At 45.1% G+C, this 19611-nt stretch overlaps 1 protein-coding gene across 5 annotated transcripts in view; it reads left to right on the top strand.

The window, feature by feature from the left end:
- Positions 1–19611, top strand: part of FOXN3 (forkhead box N3) — a 205314-nt gene that overhangs the window by 25950 nt on the left and 159753 nt on the right. The window contains exon 1 of one of the 5 annotated variants that reach the window (XM_058026267.1): positions 11904–11973. The exons of the other annotated variants lie outside the window; for them this stretch is intronic. The gene's annotated coding sequence lies outside the window, so the exon portion shown is untranslated. Of the gene's footprint in view, positions 1–11903; positions 11974–19611 lie in introns of those variants that run through there. 5 annotated transcript variants of the gene reach the window in all.

The following is a 19611-nucleotide window of genomic DNA, read 5'->3' as shown; positions in this document are numbered from 1 at the left end:
TGTGTGTCCCAGCTGTCTGGAGCACCACATCCTTATGTCAGATGAATTATCCTTTAGCAGAGGAGGGCTTTTCAGCAAAATGCATTGATCTGTCAGGTCCTTTTTCAAGATGCAATAGTAGGATCTCCTGTGATAGGTGAGTTTTGTGTATTATTTTATGTGCCATTAGATAAGATTCCCTTAATTCCTGGAGATCAGCCCCAGACTCAGTACAGCTCTCAGGGAAGTGCTGTTTTCTGCACTGCTTCCCAACTCAATAGAAAGCTCTGCTGTGCTTGAAGACTCAAATGCTGATCCCAGTCCTCAGGTGGACACTGCTGGAGATGTTGTCGACAGCTTGGACCTGTTGTGAGTGGACTTGGTGACTTGAAGACAGAGGTCTGGATTTCATGCAGTTGGGTGGTACAAAGCTTATAGGAGAGCTGTGTCTCATGTTGCTGAAGCTGTGCACCAGGGCATTTTGTGGCAATCTCCATAGCACTGAAGGCTTCATGCCTGGTACATTGCATGGCTCTTGCTAAATGAGAAGTGATAAAACACAAAAAGTTTCAGTAAGATCACCATCTGTTAGAACAGGGTGGAGATTCCTGCCCAAAGTTGGTGGCAATATTTTCTTTCTCAGAAAGAATTCAGAAGGATTTCTGTGGGATAGTTTAGTGTTGATGTGAAATGTAAGCCTGGCTGCAGACTGGGTTGATGGACAGGGAAGGGTTGGGAGCAAGACAGAGCATCCCTTAAAATTCCTTAAAATCCTCAGTGTGAGCAGACTCCTTGGAGCACTGTCCATGTTCTACCAACTGATCTTGGGTTCTGCTCAGTCTCTGTCCATGGTCTGCCCCTGCTGTGCATGGAGAAGTCCAGGGAGAGCTACGTGTTGTGTCACAGCACCTGTAGTTCAGTCTGTGCAAAACAATGAGGTGAGGTAGTGCTTGAACATTTTCTGGTGAGTGACTATAGATATGGTCAAAAATTCTAAAAGAAGTTGATACAGAAGGTCGCTGGTCTGTTTCTGTTAACTTCTTAAGCCTCTTGGAAATTCACAAAAGAGCAAATGTGTGCAAGAGGAAGATCCCGGGTAACTGCCAGCAGCTTAGCCTGACATCAATCCCAGGCAAAAGAATAGAACTGAGAGAGGATTTAGAGAATTAAAGGTAGGGAATATAATTAATGCCATTCAACATTCTTTTTTGGAGAATATGTCTTGTCAAACAAACCTGATTTATCTGATAAGATTGCAAGTTTGGGGGATAAGATAACTGCGTAGATATAATATACTTTAACTTCTGTAAGGCGTTTGATTTTATTCCACATGACATTATTACTAAAATATTAGTACTATATACTTTTACTAAAGCATATCTTAAATGTATTAAGAACAAGGTAACTGACAGAGCTCAAAAAGTAGTTGTCAATAGGGAATCTTTACTGAATGTGAACATTTTTTTAATGTAACTCTGCAGGGATCAGTCAAAACCCTCATGCTATTCATCATTTTTGGCAGTGATACGGAAGTAAATATAAAATTATTTCTGATAAAATTTCTGGGTGACACAAAGATTGATGAAGTGGGAATGAGGGCAGTAGGATACAGTGCTCTTGGTTATTTGTCCCAGCTGAAACAAAATTCCAAAATTCCTTTCAATCTAATTAAATAAGGAAGTTTTTGTGCATCCAGAGAGGAATGTAGCCCAGAGCTGTTGCCCAGCCTGGAGAGCAGAAGGTTTATGGGAAATGTTTCCCTGTGCTGGCCTCTGGAGAAATGGGGCTTTCCTAGGGAAGAGTTTGCCTGCAGGATCCCATGGTCCGTCTGCTGATGGTGGGTCCATGGCTTGGCAGAGCTGCTGTTAGAGGAACCTCTCTGAGGAGGCTGCTGGCAGGAAATGACTCTTCATCCTCGGTGCTGTGGAAGGCCTAAGAGAAATGTGGATTGGACACTGGTTGCATTTCTGGTTTTGGTTGTGTGTCTGTGAGATCTCCAGTATGTTTTCTCATTAACCTTTGTCCATTGGGAGTTTTTGAAGGTGCCCTGCATTTGTATCACAGGAACCAGACTTGGCAGTGGAGTTTAGCCTGAATATAGAGCAGGGTCCATACTAGTGAGACTGGCTTGCAATTCTCTGTTAGCACCTCCAGACATAAAGTAGGCTGCAGCAGCAAAGGGCATACAGCACTGAAATGAGAACATAGAGGTGTTGCATACTCATATTATGGCCACATCACTTTAGAGGCTCTTCTTGACTGTACAAGCTCCTTGTACTCACATTGCTTGCTCACCATAGGTGCATATTGGTGCAATCTGTGTCATGCCAAGGCTTTTCCTGCTGGCAAGATGAGAAGTTGTGTACCCAGGTGTCATGCAGTCATTGGCAAGCCCAAGGGCATAAGGTGCCCCATTGGGAAGGCCTTACCAGTGCCAAGAGCCTTCAGCAGTGGCCAGGTGTAAGTTCACAGGAAAATACTCTGTAAACATCTTCATGTTTGTTGTGTTTTGAAGGGAGAGACTTTGAAAAGGCAGAGGAGGTAACTACTCTTTGGCTACTGTTTTTAGCTTTGACTCAGCCAGATCTGCTTGTGCATGCAGTGTCAAAACCTGACCACAGCATCACAGTGTAATCATTTACACTGGAAAGGACTGCTGGTAGTTGTCTGGTCCAAGGGCCTGCTAAAGGCCAACAAAAGCCAGCTGCTCCCAGATGGAGATTTCACAGCCTCTCTGGCTCATCTGCTCAAACACTTCGCTACTCTCATTGTAGTTTTTGTGGATTTTTTTTTGTTCATCAACCAACTGGAACTTTTTATGCTCAGCCTGTGTCTATTGTCTCTTGCCCTGTTCCTGTGGTCCTCCAAAGGAAATCTACTCAGTCTCTTACCCCCTCCCATACCCCTGTGGTTGTAAACAGCTCTCCCTGGAGCCTTGTCTTATTTTGGCTGAAGAAGCCCTGCTCTCTCAGCCTCTCCATACCTGTCCTGTCCTGCAGCTCCCTGACCATAGCAACCCACCACAGGTCTGGCTCCAGTACTTCACTGTCTCTGCTCCCAGTGCTCTGAGATTGTTCCACCAGCACTGAGCAGAGGCGAATGGCCATTTCTGTCAGCCTGCTGCCATGCTTTGAAAGGGGAGAAATGAAGGGAAAAAATTGGTTTTATTGCTGTAAAGCTTAGCTTTTCTCAGCAAGATCCCGACATGTGACTGTTTTACCACCCATACAGGGAAAGTGGGGGGCCAGTCAGACCAGGAGAAGGTGCCCTTGAGGCAACCAAACCAGCAGTGAAGTGTCTGCTGGAAACGTCCACCTCAGAGCTAGCTGTTGCTCAGCCGCCCTGTGGGATCCTCAGCTGTGTGACTGCCTGGTGCCAGAGGTGCAGGGAAGATGGAAAACCCTGTGATGAGACTGACAGCAACTTCAGGCCCAGACAGCAAAGTGCACCAGGCCGTGGTGTGTCCTTCCCTGTGCTGCTTGATGTCCAGGGCACGCACACAGCTTCTCCATCACTGCGTGCAGGACCGGGGCCATTCGCTAACAGACCAACTTTCAGCATAGCTTTCCAGCCACAAGTTTGCCTAAGCTAAAGAAAACAGTGTATCTTACTAAATAAATGATTAGACCTCAATGATTTTCTGCCTTCTAGAGCAGACTTATTTGGAAGCATGAAAGGAAATAGCTGCAGCAGTATAAAACCGCTGCCCTTTGCACTTGCATCTTTCCCACAGAGTAATCCTTCATTCATTGTTTACTTAATGAGAAAAGAAAGAGGTTAATTTATAAACCAAATAAAAAACAGACAGAGGACTTTATTTGTGGAACAAAAAACTGAATTAAATGAACAGTCTGTCCATTAATGCTGCTAATTGTGCCGTGCTCACAGTGGAAAATACACAGGTCTGCTAGGATTCTGCTCTTGCTGGTGGAGCCCAGTCTGTCTCCAGTGAGGGTTCAAGCAAGAACTCTGTGGCAAGATTTTCCTAAAAGCTTTTCTTACTTGGTGAATTAATGTCATCTCCCAGTCTGTGAAAGGCTCAGCTTCTCAGGGGTTTCTTAAATTTAGTAGATAAGTATGGGAATAATTGGCTGAGCTGATCTTGTTGGTGAATGCTGCTGTCTGAATCATTTGCAGATTCTCATGAGCATCCATAGAGAGCTGTGGCAAGGCAGAGAAAGAGGCACTGCCTAATTCATTTCCCCTGCCTCAGAGAAGTCTGTAGTACCCATGCTAGAATTTAGCAGTTTCTGGGTTATTTCTCTTGGCTGTAGGATGTTGCAGAGGTTGGAATTAAACCCAGGTAGGGGGAAGTTTTGCATTTCATCTGTGTGTTTCCTGGTAGCCATCCCTCTTTGCTAGTCAGTGCATGTCTGAAATCTCCACCATCCTGCTGGGGGTGGATGGAAGGAGCTGTGTCCTGATGTAGATGGGAGAGTGTTAGATCTGCATGGATGGGGATCTAGATGCTGAGACTGGCTGGAGGCTGAAGCTGCTCTGTCCCTCTCTTTCCTCACTCAGCCTCCAGAGGAGAGAGGGAACAGGGAGAACTGGGACAGAGTGGGTCTGTGATGGAAAGAGGGATCAGAACGTGAAGACTCCTAAGAATAACATTTGATTCTCTTTGGGAAACTGAGGATTACTGTGAAGTGTGGATGAGGAAAAGCATGTCTAGTAAAAAAAAAAAAAAAAAAAAAGTTGTTTTGCTGGAATTCCCTCTGGTGATTTAGAAGATTTTGTGTTGGAAAAGACACTTTATTCTGGGCTGTAACTGAAATGAAAGGAAATACATAAAGAAGGGTAATGTATCAACTGAACTATACCAGCTGCCCTGTGAATGTTGAGGCTTCATGGAGCTTTGCAGTCTCCACCACCACCCTGCTGAAAGAAGTTTGGGACAGCTCTTCTATAACTTCTCATCACCTTTGTCAGCCAGCTTGATCTTCAGATTGTGATAGCAAGAGTGAAATGCTATTTATGAAAACAATTAGTGAAAATTTAAACCAAACTGATACCACAGACCATGTGCAGATTTTAATGCAAAAGAAAGGCCTGGAGCAGAAGTATTTCCCATTCTTACATCAGGCAGATTAATGACTTTTAAACTTCATCTGCAGTTTGTTTTATTTCTGACATTATAGAATTCTGCTTCTTAATTTTAAGTAAGACTTGTTTCTATATCTGTGTATTTTATGTGTATATAAAATACATGTATAAAGTATATGTATTTATGAATATAAATTAATACATACTTATTGTAAGTGTATGTATATGGAAAAATATGTAGTTGTTGCTCCAACATATCTTACTGGCACACAGAATTATATGAAGTCTTTGGAAAGTGGGTTATTTGAAATGCCGCCATCTCTTTGTTGAGTATTCAAAGAACATTGTAATTATTGCTGTCAATATATTTTAACTGCTCAGTGGAAAAAGTTGCAAACATTTTTGTTAGAACATGTATTTGTTTGTAACCTGTTCAATACATCACCTATTTCTACGCCAGCTGGCTTCTTTTCAAAAATGTACTATTGAGAAGATACATATGGGTTTTTTATCATATTTTTATGCTGTTGTCGCACATTAATAGAGATTCAACCCCTCCATAATATCTTGTGGAAATATTTGGGAGACATAAGACTATCCCTGTTCTGGATATATTGGCAAAATTGCTCTTGGCTTCAGTTTGGGAATGCAAGTAATTTTTTCAGTTCAAAGTAAGTGTAGTTGTGCTTGCCAATGGTTACATCAACATGGCAGTGTTCATTTTGTCTGGAAGGTGCTAAGCTGTGATGTCTTCATGTCTGAAACTGTGGCTCTGGAACGGATCTGGCTCCTGAGGATGGGCAGATGGAGTCTGTGGCTGAGGGCAGCTCATGCAGGAGCTTTGGGTCGAGGAGGTGCCTCTGGGTGCCAGGTGCTTGCTGGCTTCTTCTTGTCTTCCAGTGGAGCAACCTGTGGTCATGGTTCTTCATCTGATGATGCTGAAGGCTGCTGGTGCCTTGCTTGAGGTTTTGAGCGTTTCAGAGTGTTATTTTCAATATTTGTGTTTCAACACAGGGCTGCAAGTTGGGAGGGAAGAGTAATTTCACAGTATAACCAATCTCTGTGTGTGAACATCACCTCAGAGGAAGTCAAAGGTTGTGTTGCTGAAGCTGAGTCTTCCTCCTGGTTGGTGTCAGCTGCAGCTCCTTTAGGCTGCCTTCTGGCTGTGCACAGCCTCTTCCTGCTGGGGCATGAGCCACCACCAGGGCTGGGTGAGTCCTTCTTCTGGTGAAGCCCCAATTGAAGTTAGGATCTGTAAGAAATCTCTTCTGGTTCCCCAGACTGTGGGTGCAAGCAATCAGTGAGTTTGTCCGCTCAGTTTTGTGGGGTTTTTTCTGCTTCCTTTCTGAGACCAAAGGTGGTACATTTTTTTATTGGAAGTGGGGGCAATCCAGCACCAGAGGTCATTTGGCTTGTAGATTTTCCCTGCTCACTTAAAAAGTGAAGCTGGCACCTCTTGGAAAGCATCTTTCCTATGCTGAAAATATTATCTGTGCTTTCGTGCTTTTGTCCTTCACAGTTCTTCAGAGCCATGTCTGAACAGGGATGAGACACCCATCTCTGTGGTGGGCTCTTTCTCTCCTAAACTCTCCATGAACTCTCTTGTGGTCTCAAGGGGGAGGCTGTGGTGTTTTATGGATGCATTAAAAAAGGTTAATTTTTGGTTAGCTGTTCTGCATAAATGTGGGAGCGAACTGTTGTAGGCTGAGATGGCTAAAACTGGCTGTCTGTAGTGAGCATGGCGAGGGCTCTGGGCTGGGTATCTCCGGCCAGGCTGCGTCATCCTAGCACAGCAAGCAGCCATGGGGAGAACAGAAACCTGAGATGCACAACGTGTAAATACTCCAGAAATACGAGGAATTTGGCAGGAAGGCCAGCAGTGGCTTCCTCTCTCCCTGAAGATACCGCCATATGCCGAGAGATGAATCCAGTTATTTCAGCAGTGCTGGCAAAAGTAGATTTTGGCTCCCCGCTGCTCCCAGGCTGGCACGAGCACTGCCCTGTCTTCTCGGGGCCCGGGGGCTGCAGCGGGAGGAGGAGACGTGGGACACCAGGGGAAAGCAGTGCCATGGGAGTAGCAGGGCCTGCAGGGTGTGAGGCAGCTGCCTTGGGCAGAGGGCCTCCCTTGGGCCGTGCATCTTCATGCATGCCATCCCCCTGACCTGGGTTTGGGGGCAGCATTGAGGCTGGCACGGCGGGGGGGAGTGCTGGAGGCAGGACACACCTCCTGCTTGTGCCCTGTGCTGTCTCCTTTGTGTTTTGAGATCTGATGGGATTGTGCCACAATATGGAATAGCTGCAGGCAGATCACTTTTATGATATATTACTGCAATAAAATTACAAATTTTATTGCAGTCAGAGATCTAGGCATGTGCCCATAATTTTTCCTTGCTGCTGTGTGTTGTCTGGTTAGTTGGCACATGAACTCAGCTGATCCCTGGAGAAAGAGATGATGCTGGGTGAGGTGCCCCTCCCTGCTCAGTGCCTTGGGACCTGGCATTCCTCCCTGGAGCCTGGCACCGCCAGGGGTGCAGGGCTGGCAGAACACAGCGGGGCCTTTTGGGTGGGTTTGGGCAGTAGGAAACAAAGTACCACAGCAGCACCTCTTCTGAGATCTCCTTTATCAGCTGTGGCAAACCTTGGGCTCCTGCTCGTCAGTGCTACCACTTTTCTGGCCTTGTTACTGCTGCAGAATGGAAGGTGCATGGTGGGTTTTGGGCTTCTTTGTGGGTTTGTTTGTTTGTTTGGGTTTTTATGTTTTTGGGGTGTTTTGGTGGGTTGTAGGGTTTGGGTTGTTTTTTTTTTTTTTCATTTGTTTGTTATCTTGGCGTTTTTGTGTTGGTTTTAAAATTTTACTATTTATTTATTTATTTATTCTTCATTTTTAATGAGGGGGGGAGATACTTTACTGTATAGAAATGCCAGGGTCAATAATTCGCATCAGGCTTCTGGTTCCACTCTTCTGTACATAGCCCTTCTCCCTCCATGCCATCTGTCAGTTGAAATTAATGCTTTAATACTCTCTGCAGGGCTGCATTGCTATTTATTTATTCCAATGTTTAAGTTTCTCTTTGACCTTTGGGATTAAGCTGGAGTGCCCAGACATCATCGTGGACTGTGAAAATCCCAAGATAGCATGTCACAGGCTCTTGAAAAGGGGGGAAATATGTGAAATGTTGGTTTTAGCTGTGTTTTCTTTGGCTTGCTTTCCTAGCTGTGGCTCCTGGGGCAGGGCAGGGGACCAAGGCCCTAGTTCCTGTGGTGTGACCCAAAGCAGAGAACATTTGGTGTGCAATGCCCCAGAATCCTGATGGATACCACCTTGCTGCTCCTCTGCTCCTGGAGCCCTTCCCTGCTGGCTGGACCCTGGAATTCAAGCAGTCTCCTCTGTACAGCCTTGGAACTGCAAGACTTCTGACTTGCATGGCTTTTTTTCCTTCAGAGGTAGCCAGAGCCTGAGACCATCCCACAACAGTATTTCTTTAATAGAAGAAAGATTAGATGTATCATAATCTAATTAGCAATCCTGCATTTCTTGTCTTTATCTGCCACCAGGAGCATCTCTCAGGGTGGGCTTAGGGTTGTTTGCATCCCTGAACCTGCAGCACATCCTGGGAACCCTGTTCCTTTCTATTGCCTTTCTTTGTTATATTCTATTTTCTGTCTGTGCTGGGGGGGTGTTGTTTGGGTTCTGTTTGACTCCAATTTAGTGTGTGACTCAGCATTGCTGTGTGTTTTGTTCTGCTGGTGGCTACAGCATTCCCCAAAACCTCCTGGTGCTTTCACCAAAGTGTCATACCCTAAATCTGTGGCTGTGATCTCCTTGCCAGCCACCACCCTCCTTTGCCTGCTGAGGTCTTCCCTTGGCCATGCCATCCTATGATGGAGACCAGGTTTACCTGGAGATAGCGTGCACATTAGCCAGTAATTGTCACATTAATTGCTTTGTGATAACTGCATGGTATCAAGCAGGGTCCTGCAGACAGATTCCCCTGCTTACCCCACTGGCCTGGCTGCCCTGGCCCTCTGTGGGTGCCCCCTCAGCTGCTGGGGAGCTCACCTCCTGCCACCAGCATCTGGAGATGGTGCTTTCTTTCCCCTGTGTCTGGATAGGATATGTCCTTTTTATTTTGCATCCTGGAGCCTTTAATTACTCCCAACAAGTCCCTTTCACACTTCAAAAATCCTGTAGCAATTTCAGTTTGAATTGCTTTCTCTGAGGCTTTGGTTTAGATGAGTGCACCTGCTCTGGGGCTCCAGTGGTAATTGGGCTGTAATAGTTATGGTCCTTTAAATGCACTTAAGGTACCGTGAGCTTTAAGAACTGATAATGGTGCAATCTGGCATCTCAGCACCAGTTTTGTCTTGAGCATTTTGGTTTAAATTGTATTGTTCTGCCATTTGTGAAGATTACAAATATTCACAGGTTTTGGAATTTGGATGAATTTAATGAAATGCTGCCCTGTGCTCATGTACCCATCCCACAGATCTGGGTCCTGGACTGCTCCTCATTTCCCACTCTGCCAAACCCCTGCTGAGCTCAGTGGGAGTTTTGCCAGAACAAGGCCCTAAAAAAGAAGTATGACTCATTTGAGCAGTTGTGCTCATTTATGCACCAGTCCAGGCTCACGTTAAAAGGATATTAAACAAAAAATACTGAAGAACCTACTTGTCTTGTCCTTGCCTAGAGCAAACATTTATCCTGGGACTGGTCTAGCAGGTTAAAGATGGCTTTTCCTCTGGTTTGTGTGTTACTTAGGATATTGTGGTGTGGATAGCATCAGGGCTTTTTACAGTTCTCTGCTGCCTTAATTCCCTTCTAAGGAGGCAGAACAGGGAGGGGGGTGAAGAAAAGAGAAATACATCTCTCTCAGGCACATACCATAGCAAGAGGTGTGCAGCCTGTAGCCTGCTGCTGAACCCAGAATATAACATTTCCAAAATTACCAGTTGTGAGTGTGATAATGAACTGAAAGTAAATATGGTTCAGTTTGCTGTGAATCATTCTTGGGGGGTTTAATTGGACTTGGATGAGCTGGCATTGTTGCAGTGCAAGAATAGAGTTGTTTCAGAATTAGACAGACATATCTGCTTAGCAGTGCAGACCTGCTGCATCCCAGTAGTACTGGGGAGACTTTGTCCCCAAAGAGGCTTCCTAGGATGGCTTGAGGAAGTTCTCTGTGTGGGGAAGGAGCCAACTGCTCCCACAAGGCCCCAGGACCTGGGAATTCACCTGCTGGTACCAAATGCCCTCAGATGAACACTTGGAGTTAAGCTAGTCACTGTGAGATGGAAGATTTTCCCTCACCAGAAAAGGCCTCTAAGCTCTCCTGGCAGGGAATAGGGGCCATGAAATTATGATAATAGTAGCTGCTATTATGAGATGTTACTGTAAACAAAAACAAGCATTTTTGTGCTTTTCCTTCCAGAAGAAATTTAAATTCCCAAAGCAGAACAACCTGTTCAGAACGGCTCAGACAATGTTGAACATCCAGGCAAGGAAAATACTTTACTTTCCTTAGGAAAGTGATTGCAGATTAGCTCCATGAGAGGTACAGGTGTGGGGTAATGCCCTAACTTGGTGTTTGACTGGAGTAGCTTGACTAACCTGTGAAATTCAGAGAACTTGAAAATGGTAACTACCCTGTCCTGTAGTGGGGAGACCCAGGAATTGCATATTGCCCTCTTTAAAGCCATGATCATGATTATGGGATGAGGCAAAGAGATTTATATAAGCCATTCTCATTAATGCCAGTGGGAATTACCCAGAGCTATACAAGTACATCACAGTAAGAAATGTGCCTTGGCAGTTCACTATTAATATTTGAAGATAGTGCAAGCAAAGTCTCCTTCTCTGAGTCAAGTGGGCAAAAATTAGAGATGTGGGGAGGCGGGGAAGGGAGGGGGAATTTTGTTATTTTGGTCTTTGGAGAGGTTACAGAAAGGTGAACCATTCATACATACAGATCCTCAGATACAAGGAGTTGCAGGTGTATGTGTCATGTTAGCTGTCCCCAAGGCTGTAACTGCAGGTATTTAGCTCCTGTTGGCTGCTTACTGATGGGCAAGAGCCCATCTCTGTTTTTAGGAGCTGCTGACCATCTTTGCTGACCCACTCAGTGCTGGTGCTCACCATAGGGCAAGAAAGGTTGTTGCCATTCTGCTTGTAGTTCCATGCTGTATTTAAGGAAGATGGGGAAACTCTAGGCAGCAGAAGTAGCACATAAGCAAAATCAGAATTTGTGATTTTAGCCTAGTGAAGTGTCTCAAAGAGCTTGAGTTGTTTGAAGCGGCCATCGAAGCGAGTAGAAGGGACTGTGTATTTATGTGAGGCACAGTGGAAGGCAGACATTGACCTCTGCTTGATGTTTCTGAGTTAGTCATTATTCCTCTGTTTGGTTTGTATCAGTAACAAGCTTTCAAGTTGGTTTCTTCATATTTTGCCTTTTTTTTTTGGCTTGAGTTGGTATGCAGTCTCAGTCATAGAATGTGAGTTCTAGTAGGAAGTGTTATTGTATTTATGGGTCCTGTCCTGCTGTTTACTCAGTACAGCCATGCCTTCAGTTTACTCAGTACAGCCAGCCTTCTCCCATTCACCCTCCTTCCATGGATGGCAGAGCTGGGGCTGCAGCTGGTGGCAGTGTGGTGCTGGGTTTGGTTTAGATGAGTGCATCTGCTTGTCCAGTCCCTGCAAGAACTGTGGCTAATTGCTGCCATGCTGTTTAAACTAATTTTCTTTATTATTCTTAGCATTATTTACATATTTTTTATGGAAACCCATTCCACTCAAACACGATAAAATAAAATTTACTATTCCTGACAGATGTTGACATCTTTGGAGCAATGCAGGACACGCTGATTGCATCTGTGCAGTGCCACTGCCTTGGAAGAAGGTTCACCAAAGCAGACGAGTCCTGCCTCTCACCCTGCGGATGATAAATGCCAGAGGTAAACCTTTATAGCTGCACCTTTCAGTGACAGTCCAGCCCAAAGCCCAGGGTTCCCTGCTGACAGCTCCTTGCTCACAAGGCTAGGCTGCACAAGTTGAAATTCATCCGTTTTCACATTCCCAACAAATGAACCGGGGAGGTAGAAGTTGGTGCTGTGGATGCTTGGTGCAAACCACCTTCAGGACTTTTAGTAAAAAGTCCAGGGTCTTGGACATCATCAGCTGCTGCACATAACACTGAGGATGGTTGTGTGTACCCTCAAGCTGAAAGCAGAGGATTTAACTAGAGGACAGCCAAGAGAAAGCACATTTCTCTCCTTCAGCTGAGCAGTGACCTAGTGTCTATACCTCTTATCACCCCTATATGGCAGGAACTCTGATAGGGTTTAGCAGCACAATGGTATGTGCTGTTTTGATACTTCAACAGAGATAACAGAATGCCTAAATAAATCCTGTTTGATGCTTAAATAAGGATTTCATCCTGCCATGTCTGTAGGCAGATTCCAAACAGAGTTTATAATTCATTATCCAAGAATTTGATCCTTTCATTCATTTTTTTTTTTTGCAGTCCAACTTGGGGTACTTTTACTAGGTAGTAATTATGGAAAGGAAAGAAAGAACTCACATAATACTCACATGGAATAAAGTTAGCAGATAATTAGATGTTGGAAACTGTGGACCTAGGAAGCTCCAGTTTCTTCCTTAATACTGATACTTAATTGGACATTAACAAGTAGAAATTCTTGAATGTTCACTTCTTTCCTGTTATTAAAAACCAGTCAGACATGTGAGGATGCATGTCTCCCGTGCCTTGCCATGTGGCAACAGTTACAGGGTAAAACTAAGTGAACACCCTGCCGCTGCTACCATATCTGGTGCTTAGCAGCTGTTAGTGTGCCCAGCCAGGAGCACCACACTTCTAAGGCCAGAGCAGCTTTCAGACTGCAGCTAAAGCTTCTGCTGCTGTTACTGTGCCTCCTCCTCGCAGTCTGAGTGACTGAAGCTGAGCCTAGCTGCAGGATGGGTAAGCCTGAAGTGTGGTTCCCTCCCGAGTGCAGGCATGGGCCAGTGGTGGGAGCTGGGGACAGCTGTGAGCACCAGGGAGAGAACCCAAGTGAGGGCAGCTTGGTGATTGCTGGAAAGGGAAAATGATATTTTTATTCCAGCAGCTAAAACCCTTTTGTATTTTGGTTTCCTTTAGCAGCTATTTATCCAAAACATTTGGGAGAAAAGCTGTCTCTTTATTAAATATTTAACACCCTTGCCTTCAGCTGTGGGCTGAGAAAGCTCCCAATCCACATGTGAGTCACCAAGAACTCCTCCGACAGAAGCAGAGGAATTCCAGACTGGAGATTGCTAGAGGAAAAAAAAGCTCGCTGCTTTGGAAAAAGTCCAAAATGGTTCACATCTCTCATATATCATAAAACGAGCACTGCAGTCAGTCTGCTGGGTGTGTGGACAAGGAGTCACAGAGTCCCAGATCTGAAGTGGAGAAGCTCTCAAAATGCTAGGGAGCATCACACCCTATATAATACAGATGAGAAGTACACCCAGTAACTGGTCTTTTATTAAATGCTGTCTGCATTTGGATCCTGACATATCAGAGATGACAAGGTGTAGATCACTGCTTCCTGTAGTAGTTTGTTCCTTTGCTGAATTAGTGCTAGTTTTAATCCATTCAGCTTTCACCTCCAGCCATCCGTTAGCAGGCATCTCTTGGCAAATCCAGGACATCCATGATTTGGAGGTGCCCTGCTCACTCAGGATGGCAGTCTGGGATTCATGTTCAGAGAGCATGAGTGCAAGCTCCTGCAAAAAGAGCATATGGTAACAAATGGTGCAATAAGAATGAATTGTGATAACAAAAAAAGTCATGGCTGTCCCTAGCACTGCTGGTGGTGAGCACTGTGCTTACATGTGCTGTGCAGGCGTGGAGCGTGTGATCAACTCTTTTTATTTCTATTCAAGTGACAGGAACTGAAGGAATAAAATAAGATGAAACTTTTTTGGCATGTTTCTCCCTTTGGCCAAATTATTTTATCAACATCCCAAAGAATTTTTCAGCTGCAGATGTTGTGTCAGTCTCTGTCCCATAGCCAATTAGAGACATCTCCAGCAGTGGTTTTTCACCTCTTTCCTCTGCGGACCACTTAATAATTTTTACTGGTGATGAGGGTTCCTTGTATAGCAAACTTATGCCTCCTGACAAGAGGTTTACTCCTCCCATTACTATTTGTGGATACTTAAATGGGGTTCACAGTATATAATAGTATTTTCACTGGTTGAAAACCATTGGTCATTGACACAGGTGGTTTCTGTGCACTCCGAGATCACTCCTACAGGGAAAATATGGCCATTAAACATTTTTTAGGCCATGTGCTCTGAGTACTTTAAAGGAACTTCTTGTAGCTAATGTGCCTGATTCTGATTTCAAAGCAATGTTTCTATATTGCCTTGTTTTGAGCTTATTCCTGATTTAAAATTATGAAAGAATTTTTTCTTCTGGCTCTTGAGCTTAGAAGTGCAAGCCTTACAGCCTCACCACCTAGCCCTACATGGTGCCTGTTGGAAGGTGAGGGGTGACACCAGTAGCATGTGTTAATAACACATCCTCTGTGGGGCAGCACTGACTGGCCAGCATATTCTGGTACAAGTCACTTGGCTCCCTTGGCCAGGACCTCTGCCTTGTGCAGGTGGGACTTGCACAGCTGCCTTTTGTATGTGCCTGCCTTTTGGGTGGAAAGCGTTAACAAAGATGACTCTTTCTGGCCTGTGCTGTGTTGCCTTATATGGGAGGAGTGAATGAGGCTGTCAAAAGTCAGTTTGAACATTAAAGACTGAGAGTGGTCAGATCTGATGGGCATTCTGCAAAAAACAGGAGACAAGATGACCAGGAGATGGTTTGTCCCAGCACTATGAAAATATTAGGATCCTTTATAAAACTCACTGACCAGATGTGCTGCATCGTGTAGCTGGATGAACGTGTGTGTAAGGACTCCTTACCAGCAGGAGCTGGTGTGGCCAGCCACCTGTGCCTGAGCTGGCCAACACAGCTGGCAACCCCATCCCCTAGCCATTGCTCAGATTGCCCAATACTGCAATCACCAGCTCTTTGATGAAAGGCAGGTTCATGTATCAGATTGTTGAGCATTAGGGATAGGGGATTAGATTTGCAGTGTAATCTTTCTGTAACATGCCTCTTGATCCAGAGACTGTGCCTTATAAAAGAGCTCTTTTCTCTCTGACATTGGGGAGGCCTCCTCAGGGACAACTGTCTTCTACCTTCATTTGGAGATAGTGAGGCTACTGCTGACCTGATGTTTGTCAAGGTCACAGCTGCACCAGGCAAAATTAGTTCTGTGCAGGACAGTTAAGTAGATTGGATTTTCTCAGTTGTAGCTGATTTGCTTTCATCTGGCTTCCTCTTGCAAAACCATTTAAAGTCCATTCCCCTTTGCCCCCCACTGCCTATTTATGGGAAAAGACTGGAAGGGGGATATTCCTGCCTGAGGTCTAATTCTGCTTCAAGCCCTAGTCTTATATCTTTCCAGGAAAGTGTCTACAGAGGCTGGGGCAGGCTGTGTAATCACTCTGGAGCCTTGGGTTGTATTTCATCCCATCATGAATGTTGTAGGGCCAGTTGGACTGGTCCTTCCCTGTGCCAGCTGACTGCAGCTTTGCACTGTCTGCTTTGGATCCAAAACCCTTCTGGGACCCTTCTGCAGATTCCTGCTAGTGTTGCTGCAATTTTAACTGAGCCCCTTTCCAGTCCAGCTTTGTTTCTGGAACCTGATGAAGCCAGTTAATCTGGGTCAAAATGCATCAAAGCCCATGTCGTCTAATCAAGGAAAAAACTTCTGATTTGAGTAGCAGCTTTGGCTGGTTATGTTCTGGCCACTAGGAAGGCTGTCAGCTCCCTGGCTGTGCTGGCAAACCGTGCCATATGGTTGTGCGTGGGAAGCCAGTTCCTTGGGAGCACGGGGCGCTGCCAGAGGGAGAGTGATTTTCACCCGGCTCCCTTTCCCTGCAATGGCTTTGCCAACGGGATATAATTATGGTGGATCTTTGCCTGCTTCCTCAGGTTGCAAAGCAACCACCAATGGAAAAGACCTCTTGTTTCTAGGCATCCTCCTGTTTTCAATCCCTTTTTATTTTAAGGTGTAGTGAAACCTGCAGTCTGCAGAAATTGTTGCCTGGTGCATTTGGGAAGAGTCGGCTGGAATTTGTGGCAGACAGCTGACAGAGTGTGGGCTCTGTGACACTGATGATAGACTGTATGATCCCTGTTCATCTCTGTGGTGTGAAGGGGGAAAATTCATAGGGAGGTTTGCTTGTGGGCCTAGCAGGGGCAATGTGGTGTGTGAAGGGGATGTTTCCTTCTTTGCATAGTCACCTTCAGCCTATCAAAAATCTTTGCTAACTGGGACTATATGGAAAAAGAGAGTATAGAGATAATTGAAGCAAAGGGGATCTATTCTATGGTATGTCCCCACCTCCCCAAAACTGTAGCTGATCAGAGTTTAAAGGAGATGAGCTTTAATTTCTCCCAGAGCTTCATGTCTCTCCTCCCTGGGTACCAGAACAGTGCTGGCAGCACTTCTAGGTCCTGAGGAGTAGGGTACAGCCAGCCTGAGGGAACCAAAAGGGCCACAGAGAACATGTTTGTACCCCAGTCCAGGTATGCCAAGCAAGTCCCCTTGACCTGGTTGCTCTGGTCAGCTGTATTAACAGAGAACCTGTGTGATTCTGGGACTATGGCATTCTGCAGGCTGGCCTGGAACTGATGCTGGAATGTCCTTGTGTAGAAACTGTTGGAAAAGAGAAGCACTAAAACAAGATTTTTATATTTCATTTTCTTTTCTAAAAGCTTTGCTTACTACCCTTGTCTGTACTGCACTGAAAACATGCAATAATTCCCATTTGTCTTTGGCATTTTCTCTTGCTTTTTATTGGTATCTCCTCTGATGTTGTGACAGTATGTCCTGTGCTGGATTACAGGTATAAATACTGCTTTGGGGTTGGGCTTTTTAGTCAGCATGCATTTGGGAAAGGTGTTAGCAGCTGTCAAGGGGACAGTGCGCAGCCTGTGAACGTGCAGTAGTGGAAACATCAGCATCCTTTGTGTCTGTATTTCAGAATAAGTCTGAGGCGTGAGGATTTTAGGTTTTCTATTCAGAGAGTATTACATTAGGAATGTGAAGTATTTGACAGTTCTCTTATATTTACTCTTTTAATGTCAAAATGTGTCACATCTGGTATTAATTGGTGGAAAATTATGGCTCTAATTTACCAATTTGATTGTCTGGGAAAACTGAAGAGAGTGTAACATAATAAATGAATGCCTATTAATCTTTAAAATTTGTCTGTTTACTGTCTGCTGAAGCACCCTGTTGTGTGGAGCTGTGAGCAGCTTTCTGGAAATACTGTTATTCCTGGAGAGGAGTCACTGCCTGGGGGGGCCATGGCCAAAGTGGTTCAAGGTCACTGAGGGGAGGCTGTGGCCTGCAGAAGTCCTGGGCCAGTGGTGGCTCAGACACTGGGTGAGGAAGGGTTTCCTGCAGGGAGGAAGGAGGCTGCCATTTGATAATAGCCCTGAGGGGGTGCAGGCACAGTGTCCCCATTCCCTTGTGCCTGGCAGCCTGTTCCACACTGTCCTGGCTGTGGGGCAGGAGGAGCAGCACGTGGACATGGCCTTTGCTCTTCTGTGTCCCTTCCCCTGCGGCTCTTACCTCCCTGTGGGTTTTTTAGTCCAGGGCACACGCTACTGCTTCATTGATGCCCAACACAATGAACATATTTGTCCACACTAATTGTTTTAATCATTATTAATGAACATTAATTTCCAACCAGAGCTCTCCAAAAGCCCAGATTTTTTCAAACTTGCCGACACGGGCGCGTAGGCAAGAGAAGTCGGGTTGTTCTTCCTGGGCTGCCAGTGGAGCAGTTTGTCTCGCTGGCAGTGTGTGGATCAAGCCCAGAGCACGGATACACTTTGGCAAGGCACTGTCACTCTGTCCTGACAAGCCCAGCTCTGAGGAAACAGGCCTCCACTGCCTCTGCAGCCGACAGGCAGGCAGAGCAGAGGAAGCTGATGGCAGCACACTGTTACTTGGGTACTGTGTGTGGATGGTGACAGGCTCAATAGCTTTTCTATCAAAAGACACCCATGTGTTTGTGAAAATACATTTTTGGAGGATCAAATACCAGGTGCTTATTTTAGTAGCAGAAAGCCCTGAAACATGCCAGCTCTGGAATAAGCTGATTCTGAAAGCTGACATATTCTGTATGATTATTCCAGTATACGCCATCTGTCACTAGCATATCCAAATATTTATGTATTTTGATTATTATAACTGTTACGAGGGTACTGAAGCTCATAAATAATTTCATTTTCAGCAATCATTTTATTACTCTTCCATGGTTTGATAATGACATTTTACATGTGCCTACTCAGACTCCGACACAAGGAAGAGTCACAGCAGGGCTATGCAAGTGACAGCCTTCTCACAAAAACCCTGTGGCCAGGGGATGCCTGAGCCCATGTCCTGCCTGGGTCTGTGCCAGTTCCCACTCCCTTCATCTCCTTGGGCTTCAGGCTGTGCTGTGCCTTCATTCAGCTCCATCTTGCCTCATCAAGTGACTGCACTTAGATTGGCAAATGATATAATATGACTAATTATGTTTAATGCAGATAATGTCTTATAATCAAAATAAAGAGTGGATTGCAAACAGATCCTTAAAGGGCACCAGGCGTAGAATTGACGCTGTATTTATTACCAATAACATCGCTGAAGTGCTAACAGCTGCTCGGCTCCAGCAAGTGCGGCCCCTTTGTGGAGTTTTCCAGAAGAAGAGCTAAGTGTATCAGAAGCACATTACTGCTGATAATAGTAATTAGTTCAGTAGAGCTCAAAATGTTTTGTAAAATATTATTATCTTGATTTTGCTACTCTGCAAACCGTGGCAGAGAAACAGCCTCCTTGGCTCAGAGGAGTCACTGCTGTCTGTGGGATGGCCCTGGCTCTAGTGCAGGGCTGCTGCCCTCTCCTTGGGCAATATTGCTGTCTCCAGCTGAGTCTAGAGATCTAAGGGATGTGCCTTCTCTGTCTCGGCCTTCATTTTCACCAGCGTTAGCAAAGAGGCTTCTCTAGATGGAGGAGTGCACTGATGTGGAAGTAGATTTGGGTGTTAGATTTTTGAAAAGCCATTGTTAAGCTGAAAAAGGAAACCACAAGCTGTAAAGGTTGACAAAGCTCCTCTGTAAGGGACTCTTATTTTGCTGTGTACATTCGTTTTCTCTTGCTTACTAAAGGGATAAAGTGCAATCTAGGTTTCAGAGAGAGATGGCTGATTAATCTGTCTGCCAGGTACATATGGAAATAAATTAGCAAATGGTGCATCTGGGATTAGACTACAGCAGAGATGATAAATTATTGCCATCTTCCATGGCTGTATTACTGAAGCTTCACTGGGTTCCCGGTACTCAGTTACTTGCTATTCACACGGTATTACCATGGCTGTGGGATGGGAAGCCTCTGTATTTGATGCAATTTTCTGTGATATGCTAGTTTGAGAACTGATCTGGTCAGACCCATAAGGATATGCTGTACACTTAGATTAAGTAAAAGCAAAGAGAT

This window comes from Melospiza georgiana, chromosome 6 (assembly GCF_028018845.1).
Source record: "Melospiza georgiana isolate bMelGeo1 chromosome 6, bMelGeo1.pri, whole genome shotgun sequence".
Lineage (NCBI taxonomy): Eukaryota > Metazoa > Chordata > Aves > Passeriformes > Passerellidae > Melospiza > Melospiza georgiana.
Note: the sequence above shows the minus strand (reverse complement) of the source record. Positions and strands in the feature narration are given on the sequence as shown.